This window comes from Camellia sinensis, chromosome 2 (genome assembly GCF_055761805.1).
Source record: "Camellia sinensis isolate YWXY chromosome 2, ASM5576180v1, whole genome shotgun sequence".
Taxonomy (NCBI): domain Eukaryota; kingdom Viridiplantae; phylum Streptophyta; class Magnoliopsida; order Ericales; family Theaceae; genus Camellia; species Camellia sinensis.
In genome coordinates, this window is record NC_138962.1 from 166301796 (window position 1) to 166318531 (window position 16736).

At 37.7% G+C, this 16736-nt stretch overlaps 1 pseudogene; it reads left to right on the forward strand.

The window, feature by feature from the left end:
* The first annotated feature begins 12101 nt into the window (after positions 1-12101).
* Positions 12102-16528, forward strand: LOC114270572 (G-type lectin S-receptor-like serine/threonine-protein kinase LECRK3; annotated as a pseudogene).
* The last annotated feature ends 208 nt before the right edge of the window (positions 16529-16736 follow it).

Sequence of the window (16736 nt, forward strand, 5' to 3'; positions counted from 1 at the left end):
CCATGTGTCTCACAGAGATTGCTTAGTTTGGACAAATAGGACTTGTAAGAATTGACGGAATGTAATTCAGACTCGTAGGTTGAGAGTTAAAGCCGAATACGCCCTAAACTTAATCGAAAAATAGGCGTTTCGGGGGCGAAAAATCAAAACAGCCCCCGAACCACCGTGTGGCTCATACAGACAGTTTCCTCATCACAAATAGGACTTAAGAGAATTGACGGAACGTAATTCGGACCTGTAGGTTGGGAGTTAGAGCCAAATACGTCCTAAACTTAGTCGAAAAATGGCGTTTCGGGAGCGAAAAATCAAAACAGCCCCCGAACCACCTTGTGAATCACACAACCAGTTCCCCCATAACAAATACTACTTGTGGGAGTTAACAGAACGTAATTCGGACCCGTAGTGTGAGAACCCGAATATAAAAATTAAGTAAATAATTAAATAATAATATTACAATCTCAAATATTTTGGTGGTGAATTCTGAGGTGCAAATTAAATATTATTGGAGGATCTTTTAATTAATTTTAAACCTAAAATAAATTTATGGTGAAAGTCATTGATTTAGAAGCAAGATTTATTATTAAAAAAAAAAAAATTGGAGAAGAGGGTGTGACTTGAACTCTAGACCACATAATTAATAAGTTAGGCTCTTACCATTTGAGTTGCATGTAACTTATATATGTATTTTGTATATTTATCTATCTATTTGACCTAAGTGTGCCCACAACAAGTATAAAATAAAATAAACACAAACCCTTACTCTTGTTATAATTGTTTTTCACAACACTAGCAGCCCTAGCAGCCGTGGGTTTCTGAAGGAAAGAGAGGGGTTTTTCAATCATCAAGATTATTGTTGTAGCCAAGAAGGAGAGCTTTGGGTGTGTTGTGCTGTGTGGCCTCCTAGGTTTTCTTCTCTTCTTTCTTTGTTCTTTATCCTAATAATGTTGTTATTTAATTCATTGATGGAGAGATTGTAGGTGTATGTATTTTGTGTATATATATATGCTGTTAAGAAATCTGAGGAGTAAAATTGATGTATAAAGAATGAGTGTAATTCTTAGTTAAAAAAAATTCTGCACAGAATCGCAAACTTTAAAAATCAAGAAACCATATCAAACGGATGAATTTTAATCTGAAATTTTTGCAGTAGATCAATTACATATTGAATTGCATATCTGAATTTGTTTATAATTTTTGGGAGTCAAAATCCATATAAATTGAGGTATTCAAATCTGTCCAGGAAACCAGTCCGAAACAGTAAATTCGGGAGTGTTGTTCTCTTTGGGTATAAATCCAAAAATTATGAAATTAGTGTCATTAGAACCGGTTATGAGTCTAGTTTCGTACGTTTTTATCCTTGCATTGATTTCTCGTGTATATTAAGAGAACCGTCAAATTTTTTAAAGTGCTGCAGAAAACAACCTGTTTGGATATAATAAATTGTAGGAAATTATTTTGATAAGCAAATCAAGTGAAACCAATTGGGTTTGAAACTTAGGATATATTAGATCATATCTGGAGGTTATTGGAATTTTTCGAATAGCGTGGAGTGGGTTTTGTAATTTTCAAAGTTAGCGAATAGGTTGGGAAGGTTTGTTTGAAATTCTGTTTTATCTTAAAGTCACAATTAAGTAAGTTTTGACCGGAACCCATGTCTTGGGTGATTTTAAACCTTGAAGAACATGAACTTAGGTAATATTTAAGAGTAACGGTGAGTTGGGTTGAGCCGTGTTAGTGCGCTTTAGTTTGAGGTTACTTAGTTCCTATTTTTTTTAGTATTTTTAAATTAGTTGTGACGTGTAGTTTTTAGACTTGGTTCAGAGCACTAGTTGGACTTTTACACTCTATACGAGGATTATATTATTTCGTTTTCAGGTGAGTAGTTTCATGCTACGTATTTTTATAAATGTTCCCCTACCCTGAACTGTTGGAAAATTAAATTGTTGTTTTAAGACTAAATTGTTTTGATAAATTATTATATTATCAATGGAATCAAATTATTTCTAAAACACGTGTGAACTTGGCATACTGTAAACTATTTGTTTTGGTCTCATGTTTATAATGATGAACTACCATGTTTTGCAAAACTGATGTGTATTGATTATTGGGACCATGTGTGTATTTAGTCCAGGGAAATTATTCCACTGTGTGTGGTGACTCTGGCCACTAGGGAACAGATCCGGGTTGGGCCGTGATGACTCTAGTGCTCAACGATTGTAAGGAAAAGACCTTTAAAAACAACTAGGTAACCTTCAATCGGATCGTCTTTGAGAAAAGGCCCAGGTGCCACCATGAGGATGACTCTTAGTTTGGTATTGGATCCAACGGGACTTATAGCCTGAGAATTGTGTGGCAGATTATTTGTTTGTATTGGTGCCCAGAAAATTATTGGTGTTCATGTTATAATCTGTTTTAAGTGGAAAATGTCGTTTATCATGTTCTTGCGAGACATGAGTATTTTAAGTGTTGAACTGTGTAACCTTCTTTTTGAAACAGATTGTATTTACCAAACTGTATGCCGATCTAGTTTCTGTGATATATATATATATATATATCTTATTTTGGAATTGAACCCTGCTTTCAAAACTGTATTTACTATCCATGTTGCTACTCACTGAGCTATCAGCTGACTTAGTTGTTTACCATTTCCAGGTGTTAGAAGGACTTAGAGTGGACTCATGGCGTAGCGGGGACTCAATTGCATGGACCTCTAGGGCATTCCTTTAGTTTAGAGTGTTATGTCAAGTTTGTGCATATTTATATTTATTCTTATCGAAGTTCATTTAGGATTATTTTTGATATGTGGGTTGTTTATATCCCATAAGTTTGGATGGTTTTTGATTACGGTTGATTTTGCCGTTTATAATTGTGACATGTCTGGATTGAGTTTTGGTTATTTATTATTGGACTATTGTTCAGTTGTTCGATGTGATTGGATTCGTGTTTAGGCTTACGTGTGCCTTGGGCTAAGTCCCTGTGGGCCACGGCCGGTCAGGCCCGGATTTGGGGTGTGACACGTAAGTTGGGAGTTAGAGCCGAATACGCCCTAAACTTAGTCGACAAAGAGCGTTTCGGGGGTGAAAAATCAAAATAGCCCCTGAACGACCGTGTGTCTTAGACGGACAGCGCCCCCATGACAAATAGGACTTGTGAGAATTGACGGAACGTAATTCGGACCCGTAGGTTGGGAGTTAGAGCCGAACACCCCCTAAACTTAGTCGGAAAAGGGCGTTTCGAGGGCAAAAAATAAAAGTAGCCCCCGAACAACCGTGTGGCTCACACGGATAGCTTTGTCATGACAAATAGTGAAAAATCTAGAAATCCCCTAGATGTTGATTTGTGATTATGTATCAATTTTAAGCAGAATATAACAATTCCAATCAAACAATCAAACAATCAAGACAAAGAGACACAACGATTTTAACGTGGAAAAAACCACAATTGGACACCTCCAACTGTGATCAAAAAAACCATGGGCAACAGCCACAAGACAATCCACTAAGAAGAATTAAAGGAATTACACAGGTATACTCTCAATTACCTAGCGAATCCACAACGCCTAATTGAACCAACCTTTATGTGCCTCTTCCAACCCCATCTTCACCACGGAATTGTCTTTCTGATGAGCCACTCCGGATTCCACCACAGCTTCAGGCTCGAATTCTTCAGAATCCACAACTGAAGAATAACTCTCTCTTTTGTGTATAACAAACAAACCTTTGATGTACTCTCTTTAGATCATGAGTTGAATACTCAATAAAAACATCAAAGAAAACTCCCAAAGTATCCCCAGATATAAACCCTAGAAACCAAAAAAGAAGATCTGGAGCAGTTCACCTTTAAAATCTGACCCAATATGCGAATTTATAGAATCTGTCCCGCGATCTCCGCTCGAGCTCAACACAGCCCGCTCGAGCGGACTGACCAAAAACTGCGTGCGAATAAACTGAGATGCGCTCGAGCGTAGGAGCATACGCTCGAGCGTAAAATCACACCTTCCAGTATTTGTACAGGCGACTGCAGAGATGCTGAGAGCTTCCAATCCTCGCTCGAGCGTCCCTTTCCCCGCTCGAGCGGGAAGGCCAAAACTGGAAAAACTGGAAAAAATAACATGATCGAACAGGCAACTTGGAATGCATTTTTGCTTCGGGGGCGCTGCCCCTCGACCCCGCCGTGGCGCTGCCCCGGACCCGCCAAGGGGCGCTGCCCCCTGGACCCCCGCGAGCTGACCGGGCAGCTCGATCCCCGTCATAATCAGCGAAGTGGCAATCTTGAAAGCTTTATCATCACAAACTTCTCTGAAATGCTTGATTCGGGTTGGATTCGCATCTAACAACTCATAGCCTCACTAAAATAAAAATGCGAATAAAATTACAACTTAAAGGAGTTTTGTCAAACGGGATTGCCAAGAAATAAAACCTAACAATCTCCCCCTTTGGCAATGCCGTGACAAAACACACCTAACAAATAAAATCCTAAACACCCCAACCCATTACAGCCAACAAAAGCCAACTTCTTTCTCAAGGTCATGATCTGCAAAACAGCTATTAGTGCCACAATCTCCAAAACAACTATTAGTCCCACAAGAGTATACAAAAAAGCAAGAGACATATGACACGATTATCTTGAAACATGAGATGGAAAACATGAATAGATGAAAACTAAGACTCATGAACAACTACTCTTAAACAACAAAAGTAAGATCATAAACCACACAAGCAATGATATGACGATGTAAATACCATGAACATACAAGACGGGCAAATAGGGCATAGCAACAAGCAAAACAAATAGCCAATCTCCCTTATCAAACATAACAAAGTGTTCATGCTAAACAACTCTTGCAATGAAAAACCAAACTCACTTACCAACCCAAATCAAGATGAACCAAACTCCCCCTCACTAAAAGCAACCACAAACACTGAAAAACAGTGAACAAGAAGAGAATGATAAAAAAAAATATGGTGGAGCAAGTAAGGAATTTCAGATTAGTACCTTAAAACACATAAGATTATCCAAGAAGCACCATTACAAGAAAACACAATGTGTACAGTCTGTAGAAGATTCCTCATGCAAGAAAGTGATGCACTATGTGAAAAGCATAGATCCCATGATAAAAAGTGTGTGTGTGACGCTTGGAGTTCGACAAACACTAGATTCAATCCTAGTAGTGATATGAAAGCTGGACCTCCGACAAGAGAATCTTAAGCACGACAAAGGAAAGTCAAACCACTAGGAATCAAGGGGTATTTGGTGAGTAAAGGCGGAGGCTCCCCCTCAATCAATGAATCTTTTTCCTTTTTTTTTTTTTTCACACACTTTTTCTTTTCTTACTTTTTCACATTTTTTCTTTTCTTTCTTGTGCATATTTTTCCTTTTTTCTTTTCCTTTTTCTTTTTCTTTTTTTTTTTTTTCTTTTTCTTTTGCACAATCATTGGTGGCTGACACGCTCAAGAGTATGGAAACCGAACCAGAGAAGCATGGATATAATAAGGATGGCCTGGTTGGTGACTCTGAGGTAGCCTTTTCCTCATGGCTGGACTACAAAGAATTAAGGGGAAAGCCATGGAGATGCAAAAGGATGGTAGGTGGTTAAGAGACTCAACATCACCCAAGATATGCTAGTATAGGTCAATTCCTCTAGAAACACAAAAGATCAATGACAGAAGTCCATAAAAAAAATAATCACTAGGGCGGAAGACTCCAGAATTTGCTAATCCAAGAATGTGTACAGAATGAGACATACTAATCAAAGAACACACACTCCAAAATGAGTAAGGACCACAGAAAGCACACACATATTAACATGTAATGGATTTTCTCATCAATTCCAATATGTACCAAGGACCACTCAAAAATTTCAAGCTTGCAAAACCATACTAAGAAAATCTTTTTGGAATTTTTCTTTTTTTTTTTTTTTTTTTTTTTCTTAACCAAAGCAAGACAAAAAAACAAACAAGCACACATTAAAAGACCCGAAAAAAACACACAAAAACCTATAAACTAAAACGATCAAACAAATTAACACAAGTCAACTTTTCTCACCCAAATCTTTTTGGTCTTAACAAAATCAGGTCTAGCGGTCTTGGTAAGTGTCGTGGTGTAGTGAACACCCGCATGAATCTTGGTATTCCGCCTAGACATGTAAGTCGAATTTCTACCCTTCTGAGGCACTCTCCCATGCAACTTATAACAATAAGGGCGAATATGACCATGCATACCACAATGATGACAAATAAAAACAGGGTGTACCTTCTTTTCTTTTACCTTACCAACTCTAGGGAGTTTGAGAAGTCTTTCATCTTGTTGAATCTTTTGTCCTCCCTTTCCTTGAGTTCTTGTATCATAAGATGAGGAAGCAATCTGTTTTTGCTCTTTCTTACCACCAAAGCCAATACCACTCTTGTCACAACTCATTTGTTGAGACCCAATGATATCCTCCAAAGTCTTTGATCCTTTGTTCCAAAGACCAATTGTAGCCATAGCACACTTGAGCTCTTCCTCTTTCTTGATCATTAGTTCTTCCAAAGCAACTTGTGACATCTCGAGAGATTCAATCTTTTCTTCATACATGGCATGGGTTTGCAGTAGCTCATTCCTCTCTGTCTCACAAGTCAACAATTTTGCACAAAGAACTTGTCGATCATCAGCTACCTTGATGGCATTAATCCTGGCCTCGGAAATCTCCTCCTTAAGTTTGACATTCTCACATTCACATGCTTTGAGTTTCTTTGTGAGTTTGTCATTCAATTTGAATAACTTAAGAGACTCCTTATACAACTTTTCATAGGCTTGCTCAAGCTCTTCATGATCGCTTTCCGAGGATTCATCATCAGTGCTATTCTCAACTGACCTCTTTGGAGAATCGGTTTGTCCTTCAGCTTCAGAAACCGCCATGAAAGCGAGAAATTGTTTATGACCCTCTTCGCCTTGACCTTCATTGTCACTTTCATCTTCATCAGATTCAGATTCATCATCCCAAGTGATGGCAAGGGCTTTCTTCTTCTTCAAACGAGTGGGGCATTCTTGAGCAAAATGGCCAAATCCTTGGCATTCATAGCATTGGAGTCTTTCAGAGTTTCCTTGTATCCTTCCTTTCTCCTTCTTGGCTATAGAATTAATTTTGAGTTTATCTTTGCCTTTAGATTTATGAGAATGAGTAGATTCCAAAAGATTAGGATTCTTTTTCAAAAAAGATTTTTTAAATTGTTTAACAAAAGCAGCCATAATCTTGGAATCAATATCACAATCCTCATCAGAATCCTCTCTAACTTTATGAGCACTACTAAAAGCAATATCTTTTTGTTTCTTTTTGAAATTCCTATGTGCTTCATAAGTTTGAAGGTTTCCAACCAACTGATCCAGCTTGAGGTTGTCAACATCTTGAGCCTCCTCAATAGCCGTAACTTTTGGTTGGAACCGATCGGGCAAGGATCTCAAAATTTTTCCCACAACTTTGGATTCTGGAATTTTTTCACCTAAATTGAAGCTGGAATTTACAATGTCACTCAACTTCGCATAAAATTCATCAAAGGTCTCACTATCTTTCATTGAAAGGTTTTCGAAACTAGATGTGAGCCTTTGAAGTTTTGAGCGTTTAACAGAAGGAGTGCCCTCATGAATAGTTTGTAAGATATCCCAAGCCTCTTTTGCGACTTCACAATTACAAATACGACTAAATTCTTCAGGTGTGACGGCGCAAAAGAGAGAATTGATAGCTTTACTATTCCAGCTACTATTTTGGTAATCAGTTGTGTCCCACTGATCAATTGGTTTGGGGATTGTAACTCCATCAACAGAAATTGTTGGTTCAGTCCACCCATTCATGACGGATTGCCAAACTTTTTCATCAATAGATTTTAAAAAAGATCTCATCCGAGCTTTCCAAAAAGGATAATTGGATCCGTCAAGTAGGGGTGGTCGAACCATAGAATTTCCTTCACGAATTGTATCCATTATCACAAATCAAACAAGATCTCGTTCTAAAAGAAAATATTTTTTTTAAAAAAAAATAGAACGACCCGCTCTGATACCAATTGAAAAATCTAGAAATCCCCTAGATGTTGATTTGTGATTATGTATCAATTTTAAGCAGAATATAACAATTCCAATCAAACAATCAAACAATCAAGACAAAGAGACACAACGATTTTAACGTGGAAAAAACCACAATTGGACACCTCCAACTGTGATCAAAAAAAACCACGGGCAACAGCCACAAGACAATCCACTAAGAAGAATTAAAGGAATTACACAGGTATACTCTCAATTACCTAGCGAATCCACAACGCCTAATTGAACCAACCTTTATGTGCCTCTTCCAACCCCATCTTCACCACGGAATTGTCTTTCTGATGAGCCACTCCGGATTCCACCACAGCTTCAGGCTCGAATTCTTCAGAATCCACAACTGAAGAATAACTCTCTCTTTTGTGTATAACAAACAAACCTTTGATGTACTCTCTTTAGATCATGAGTTGAATACTCAATAAAAACATCAAAGAAAACTCCCAAAGTATCCCCAGATATAAACCCTAGAAACCAAAAAAGAAGATCTGGAGCAGTTCACCTTTAAAATCTGACCCAATATGCGAATTTATAGAATCTGTCCCGCGATCTCCGCTCGAGCTCAACACAGCCCGCTCGAGCGGACTGACCAAAAACTGCGTGCGAATAAACTGAGATGCGCTCGAGCGTAGGAGCATACGCTCGAGCGTAAAATCACACCTTCCAGTATTTGTACAGGCGACTGCAGAGATGCTGAGAGCTTCCAATCCTCGCTCGAGCGTCCCTTTCCCCGCTCGAGCGGGAAGGCCAAAACTGGAAAAACTGGAAAAAATAACATGATCGAACAGGCAACTTGGAATGCATTTTTGCTTCGGGGGCGCTGCCCCTCGACCCCGCCGTGGCGCTGCCCCGGACCCGCCAAGGGGCGCTGCCCCCTGGACCCCCGCGAGCTGACCGGGCAGCTCGATCCCCGTCATAATCAGCGAAGTGGCAATCTTGAAAGCTTTATCATCACAAACTTCTCTGAAATGCTTGATTCGGGTTGGATTCGCATCTAACAACTCATAGCCTCACTAAAATAAAAATGCGAATAAAATTACAACTTAAAGGAGTTTTGTCAAACGGGATTGCCAAGAAATAAAACCTAACAAATAGGACTTTTGAGAACTGACGAAATGTAATTCTGACCTGTAGGTAGAGAGTTAGAGCCGAATACGTCCAAAACTTAGTCGAAAAAGGGCATTTCGAGGGCAAAAATTCAAAACAACCTCCGAACGATCGTGTGGCTCACACGGATAGCTTCGCCATGAAAAATAGGATTGGTGAGATCTGACGGAATGTAATTCGGACCCGTAGGTTTGGAGTTAGAGCTGAAAACGCCCTAAACTTACTCGAAAAAGGGCTTTCCGAGGGCGAAAATTCATAACAGCCCCCGAATATGCCTTACACTTAGTCGAAAAACTTGCAACACTTAGTTAAAAAAGCAACAACTTTATTAAAATAACATCTGCATATTCTAATAATTGCCTTTATATATTTCTAGAATGAAGAAATTACATATTACATTGTTTGTGCAATTGATTGGAATAAATATATTGCATGATACATATATATATACTTTCTTTTATTTCCAAGAAGACATTTCTCGATTGTTCTACCTTAAATGCATGTTAGAACATGTTCCATATGGCTGACTGAATTGATATCTTGTAACCAATTCTAGCGTTTCATTTTTTGTTTTTCTTTGTAGATGGTCATGTTGCGTGGACTTGTGGATAATCCATATTGGTGTATGGAGAAGAATTTTCCCTTTTGTGTAGAACTAATATAATACTTTTGTCGTCCTCAGCTTTTGTGTAGTTCATTATTACTGATACAGAAAACTTTTGGCAATCAACAGATAATGACTGTCGTGGTACATAGATCACATTCTATCGTGGTACATATATATCATTTGTCAGCATACATATAGGACGTTTTGTCATGGTCCATAGAAAACTTTTGTCGTGGTACATATATCACCTTTTGTTGTGGTATAGATTACGATGGTAATTTGTACCATGCCAAATGGTAATTTCGCTTGGTAGTAAATGTATTTTTTTGTATACGGAGGGTTTTGATTTTTATATGACATATTTTGTATGGAATTATTATTTTAGTTTGGACAATAGTTGATTTGTATGGACTTTGATATTTAATGTTATTTATTTTTGGTATATGGATGCAGATTGTGGAATGATTGATAGTATGTATCATTTTGTTTTTATACGTATTACAGGTTGCATTGTATATAGACAGATCGTGGAGAAATTATAATTTCGCGATAAAACATAATATCATGTTTTTGGCGACTAAATAATTAGTAGCTAAAAAGAAATTGGGAAAAAACATTTGGCGACTAAAAGTTTTGTAGCCAAAAAAAAAAAAAAAAATTTGGCGACTAAAAATTTTGTAGCAAAAAAAAAAGTTATTTAGTGACTAAAAGTTTAGTAGCCAAAAAATAAAAATAGACATTTGGCAACTAAAACTTTAGTAGCCAAAAGAAAATCAAACATTTGGCGACTAAAATATTCATAGCTAAAAACAAAAACTAAATTATAAACACACTTTTGCCAACTAAATTTTAGTAGCAAAAAATGTAGAACTTTAGGCGACCAAATATTTAGTAGCCAAAAGAGAACTCTTTGCTGACTAATCATTTAGTAGCCAAAGATGGGGACTTTCGGCGACTAAATTTTTAGTAGTGAAAAAATAACACTTTGCCAACTAAAGTTTTAATAGCTAAAAAGGGGGGACTTTAGGCGACTACAAGTTTGGTCGCCGAAAAATGTCTAATTTAATTTAATGTCCAATCTTTTGACAACTAAATATTTAGTCGGCAAATAAATACATTTGGTGACTAAAATAATTTTAGTCGCCAATTAGCTTTCCCGACTACTCTTCCGCTATTAATTTTGCGACCAAAAAATTTAGTCGCTAAAGCCCTTCAGTTACTAAAAATTAACTTTTGGCGACTAAAAATTTAGTCGTCAAAAGTGATTTTTTTTTTGCAGTGGTTACTACAATTGCTGGTCTGAGTATGGGAGATGGGGCCTCATCAGGTGTGTGGATGCCTGCTTGGACAACTGGTGTCCTGAAAGCGTGTCCTCAGGTCCAGTGTACCACGTGCATGGGTCTGTCTAGATTTATCCACCTGTTACTGAACAGACACATAGTCAGTATGATATTTCCAAAATACACAGAATAATTACTCCTAGATTTACGTAGAAATTTGGCACTCAATAACAAAGAAAGCTTATCGACTGCATAAATAAACAAAAAAAAATGCTATTCAATCTGAATTTTAACTTAGAAAATATACCAGATTAGAATGTACAGTAAAGATTTAAATTTTGTATGTTGATTCACACATTTCATATTCCAGATACTTTTCTAAATAAAAATTGTGAGTACATAACATTGTTGTTATCTAAATATTTGAAGTATATATATATTGGACACACTTGACACTTTCAAAACAAAACTACCAACCCACAAATGACTCCATGAGTTTAAAAAAACCTGCTGCTAAGAAACAAGCAATGGAATTCTTGAAATAATCATTAAGATCCTACTTAAAGAGGTTTTCTTCCAAAAAAAAAAAAACAGAATAAATTGTTATTTTTTCACCTTAATGAATGTCATCTATACATTACACATGTAGGACCAATCTTATGCAGAAATATTATTATGTCTCATTATTTTCAATGTATGGGTGAATCATGCATGTACAAATGATGTTTGTTGTGTGGATAAATGAATAAACAGTGAAATTCATTGTCTGATATATAATTCTCCAAAAATAAATCTCAAATAATGAGTTTCTTAACACTTTCCTTTTGGTTGTAATTCAAATAACTAAAGTAATCATGAGAATAAATCAAAGGAAAATTACTAAAGTATTCTTGAGAATTGCTCTAAGTATCATGAGAATGGGTCAAAAATGTCCACAGTGAGAAGCGTACAAAAAACAAAAACAAAAACAAAAAAGAACTGCCAAAATATCCACTAGAAAATGTTATTGAGTTCTCACCTGCAGGGTAAGACAACCAGCAATGGCTTCTTCGGTTGTTTTTCTTGTTCTTCTTCCTCTCTTTCCAGCTGTTTTTGCCATCAGCAAATCTGATTGTAATATTGATTTGACGAACTCAACATTGTTAGCACAAAGAGGCATTAATAGTTCATGGGTTTCACCTTCAGGTGATTTTACCTTTGGATTTCAACAAGTCGAGCCCTCAAATAATGAAAATATCTTCTTCCTGCTAGCCATCTGGTTCGACCAAATACCAGATAAAACTATAGTTTGGCCTGCAAATGGTGTTCTAGTAAGGGAAGGATCAAAAGTAACAGTAACCACAGAAGGGGGGCTTCAGCTCTTCGACCAAGAAAGCGACGTGATATGGAATACTGCAATGCAACCAACCTTACCAGCTCCAGACCCAGTTGTGCTGCTATGCTTGATACTGGGAACTTTGTACTTCTCGATGGATATTCTAGTTGGGAGAGTTTCAAAGAACCACATGACACAATCTTACCAGGACAAATATTGGGCACCAATGACAAGCTTTTGTCTCGCTATCACATACAAATTACACTAACGGACAATTCCAGCTCCGTATGCAGGACGATGGCAATCTAGTGATGTATGCTGTATCGATACCTATGCCAACCCAAGTCATCTACAGGCCTTATTGGGCTAGAGGAACTTTGAAAGCCAATTCCAAATCTCGGCTGATCTTTGATCAGACTGGTGGATACGTTTATGTGAAACAAGGGATTTCGGATGTATACAACTTTACGAGAAACAACATGGGTTCGAAACAAGATTTCTATCATATGGCAAGGATAGACTTCGATGGAGTCTTCAGACTATATAATGAACCGAGAAAACGAAGTTGCAGCTTGTCCTGGTCAGTTGTGCAGCACATTCCTAATGATGTTTGCTCTCTAATCCAAGGGAAACTTTGCAGCAGCGCATGTGCATATAACAGCTATTGTACTGCTGATACAAATGGCAAGGCCCGATGTTTATGCCCAGAAGGCTATTCTCTCGTAGATCCATTTAACATCCAAAAAGGCTGCAAACCGAATTTTCAACTGCCCAATTGCCAAGAAGTTGGATGGGAGACGAAGCCAGAGATGATTGAGTTTAAAGAGTTAAACAACACGCACTGGACATTAGGGGATTATGATGTACAGCGTGGACCTAAGGCAAACAAAATGACGTGCAGCCAATTTTGCCTTGATGACTGTTTTTGTGCTGCTTCTGTTTATGTTTTTGGTGAGAATTTGTGTTATAAGAAGAACTTTCCTCTTTCCCATGGAACAAAAACCAAAAATGTGAATATAACCACTCTGATAAAGGTAACGCAGGGAAATTTGAGTTCAATTAAGAAATATCAGTCCACCTTGATCCTCGTTGGATCAATAATCCTTGGCAGCTCTTTATTTTTTAATTTCCTTCTGCTGTTAGGCATTTCAGTTTCTGCTTTCATTTCATATCAGAAGAGACTGCTAAATATGCAGTCAAGTTCAAACACTTCCGCAATGAATGTGATAAGCAATAGACACTGTTAATATATATGTGATATATGTTCCTATATATATTAGGTATTGTTTTCCTAAATAAATTTGGGAATAGCCAGAGTTAGGTTTCTAGTAAGATACTATTTCTCAGCCTATATATACAAACCTTCTATTGTTTAAGACAATTCAATACAATTCATTCAATACAATATATATTATTTTCTCTCTCTCTCTCTCTCTCTCTCTCTCTCTCTCTCTCTCTCTACTATTTTAACATGGTATTAGAGCTAGGTTAACAACCTAGTAATTTCGCTTCACCGGCGAGCGGCAACCTCGCCTTGGCCGCCCGCCGGACCTCAACCTATTCCGCTATCATGTTTTCTTTTCAGTATCGCTTCGTGGTGATCTCTTCCTCTTTCCGCTGATTTATTCCTACCCCAAATATCTCTATCATATTTTTTTTTTTTTTTATCTTTTTACTCGTAATACATTTTTTTTTTCCCCTCCACTCTATCTTTCTCTCTACTTCAACCTCAAATCGGTTTCTATCTTCAAACTTATTTAAGTTTAAGGGGGGATATTATACCTATATCATGGTGAGCATGGTTATACACTATGCGAACCACCCAAGCCTCCCCCTTTGGCGCACCACCCAAGTTGCCTCCTCTGGCGCATAATCCAAGCTGCCCTTTTCTGGCGCACAACCCAAGCCACCCCTTTTGGCACACAATCCAAGCCGCCCCCTGGTGCACTCAGTCATCATCTGTTTGCCATCATTGTTCAATACCACGTCATAAGTTATGTGTGTACTACGTTTGCCGGTTCAACATCCAGTTCTCTACATTGGTCCGATATGACCCCTTTAAACTGTCCCAACATTGATTCCAGTTAGCTCCTACATCGATCCGACATGACCCCTTCAAACTGTCCCGACATTGATTATGGTTAGCTCCTGTATCTGTTCGGCATGACCCCTTTAAACTGTCCCGACATTGATTCTGGTTAGCTTCTACATCGGTCTGGCATGACCCCTTCAAACTGTCCCGACATTGATTTTGGTTAACCAATCTCCACAACGGTCCGACATGACCTCTTTAAACTGTCATGGCATTAGTTTCAACTAGTTCCTACAATGGTCTGACACAACCATAAACTGTCTTTCATCATTAATTCCAGCCAGTTTCTACATTGGTTCGGCACGACCTTAAATTGTCTTGGCATTAGTTTCAGTTAGTTCCTACAATGGTCCAACACAACCATAAGCTGTCTCCCAACTTTAGTTCCGGCCTCTAATCTAGTTTCAGCCAGTTCCTATAATGGTCCAACACGACCATAAACTGTCTCCTGGCTTTAGTTCTGACCTCTGATCTATTTCAAGTGCCCTTGCGCTCTTATTCAGATTTTGAAACTTATTTGCCTTTTAATTTATTTAGTTTTATTTCATGTTTTAGTTTCTCTCTCCAAACTCAAAATGTTTATCCTCCTTGAGTTTGAGGGAGGATGTTAATGTATATATGGTATATATTCCTATATATATTAGATATTGATTTCCTAGATATATTAGGTATTGCCATAGTTAGGTCTTTTATAGGATACTCTTTCTGATAGTTAGATTTCTGGTAGGATACTCTTTCTCAGCCTATATATACAGGCCTTCTATCATTCAATATAATTCATTCAATACAATACATATTATTTTCTCTCTCTACCATTCTAACAGATACAAAGAGCTTGAAGAAGCAACCCGTGGCTTCAAACAGAAACTAGGAAGCGGTGCTTTTGGCACAGTTTATAAAAGGGTCTTACCATCAGATCATAGAAGGTTTTCCATGGTCAAAAAGTTGGATAAGGTGGTACAAGAAGAAGAGAAAGAATTCAAAACAGAAGTAAGTGTAATTGCCAAACTCACCATAAAAATTTAGTCTGATTGCTTGGTTATTGCGATGAGGGAGAGCACCAGCTATGGGTATATGAATACATGAGCAACGGCTCCTTGGCAAGCCTTCTGTTTGGGGTCTCTAGGCCCAATTGGAACCAAAGAGTACCGATTGGATTTGGAATTGCAAGGGGGCTAATGTACTTACATGAAGAATGCAGCACCCAAATCATCCATTGCAATATAAAGGCTCAAAACATACTATTGGACGAGTACTTCACACCCAGGATATTAGACTTCGGATTGGCAAAGCTTTTGCTAGCTGAACAAACTCGAACTGCACGCACAGGCATAAGAGGGACAATTGGGTACTTTGCTCCTGAATGGTTTAGGAAAGCTTCCATCACGGTTAAGGTAGATGTTTACAGTTTGGGGATGTTTTTACTTGAGATCATTTGTTGCAAGTCAAGTGTTTAATTTGGCATTGTGAATCAGGAGCAGGCATTGGTAGATTGGCCCTATGATTGTTACTGCAAAGAAAGCTGGACAAGTTGGTCAAAAATGATGAGGAAGCAAGGAGTGACATTAAGATAGAGAGACTAGTGATGTTTGCGATTTGGTGCACTCAAGATGATCCTTCAATCAGGCCTTCAATGAGAAAGATCACACAAATGTTGGAGGGAGTACTTGAAGTTTCAATTCCTCCACGACCTTCAATATTTAGTACATCTTGATTCTTGTTATAGAGTTCATTTCATGTTATTTTTTTAAAGTTTCTTTTTTTTTTTTTTTGGTGGCTTTAAAGATTGAGTTAACTTCTATCAAGTAACTATGTTAAGTAGGAATTTTGTTAGGATTTTTTAAGCCTATAAATAAACTCTATCATTGCCAAATACCAATTTGGCCTCCAAGAAATGAAATATATTTTGAATTGATTCTTCAATGTTCTCTCTCCTTTCCTTTTTCATTTCTCATCTCCTTCTCCTCTCTAATGTATGTTTTCTCTTTAATATCTTGTTCTTGATCCTCACAATCTCTCATTTATAAAGTATGCCTTGTGCAACAAAAAGAAGTGTAGAAAATTTTGTGAGGCTTGAGGCAGAAATAAATGAATTGAGCATGTTTGCAAATTTGCTACCTACAAATCTTTACAAAATGACACAGGAAACACAGCTGCACCGACTAGAAAGATTTTTACTATAAATAGCCCATCGAAGGGGAATCTGAGTAGAGCGTGAGTGATAGTAACAATTAATAATCATCACTCGTGTGAGGTATCCCTCACACC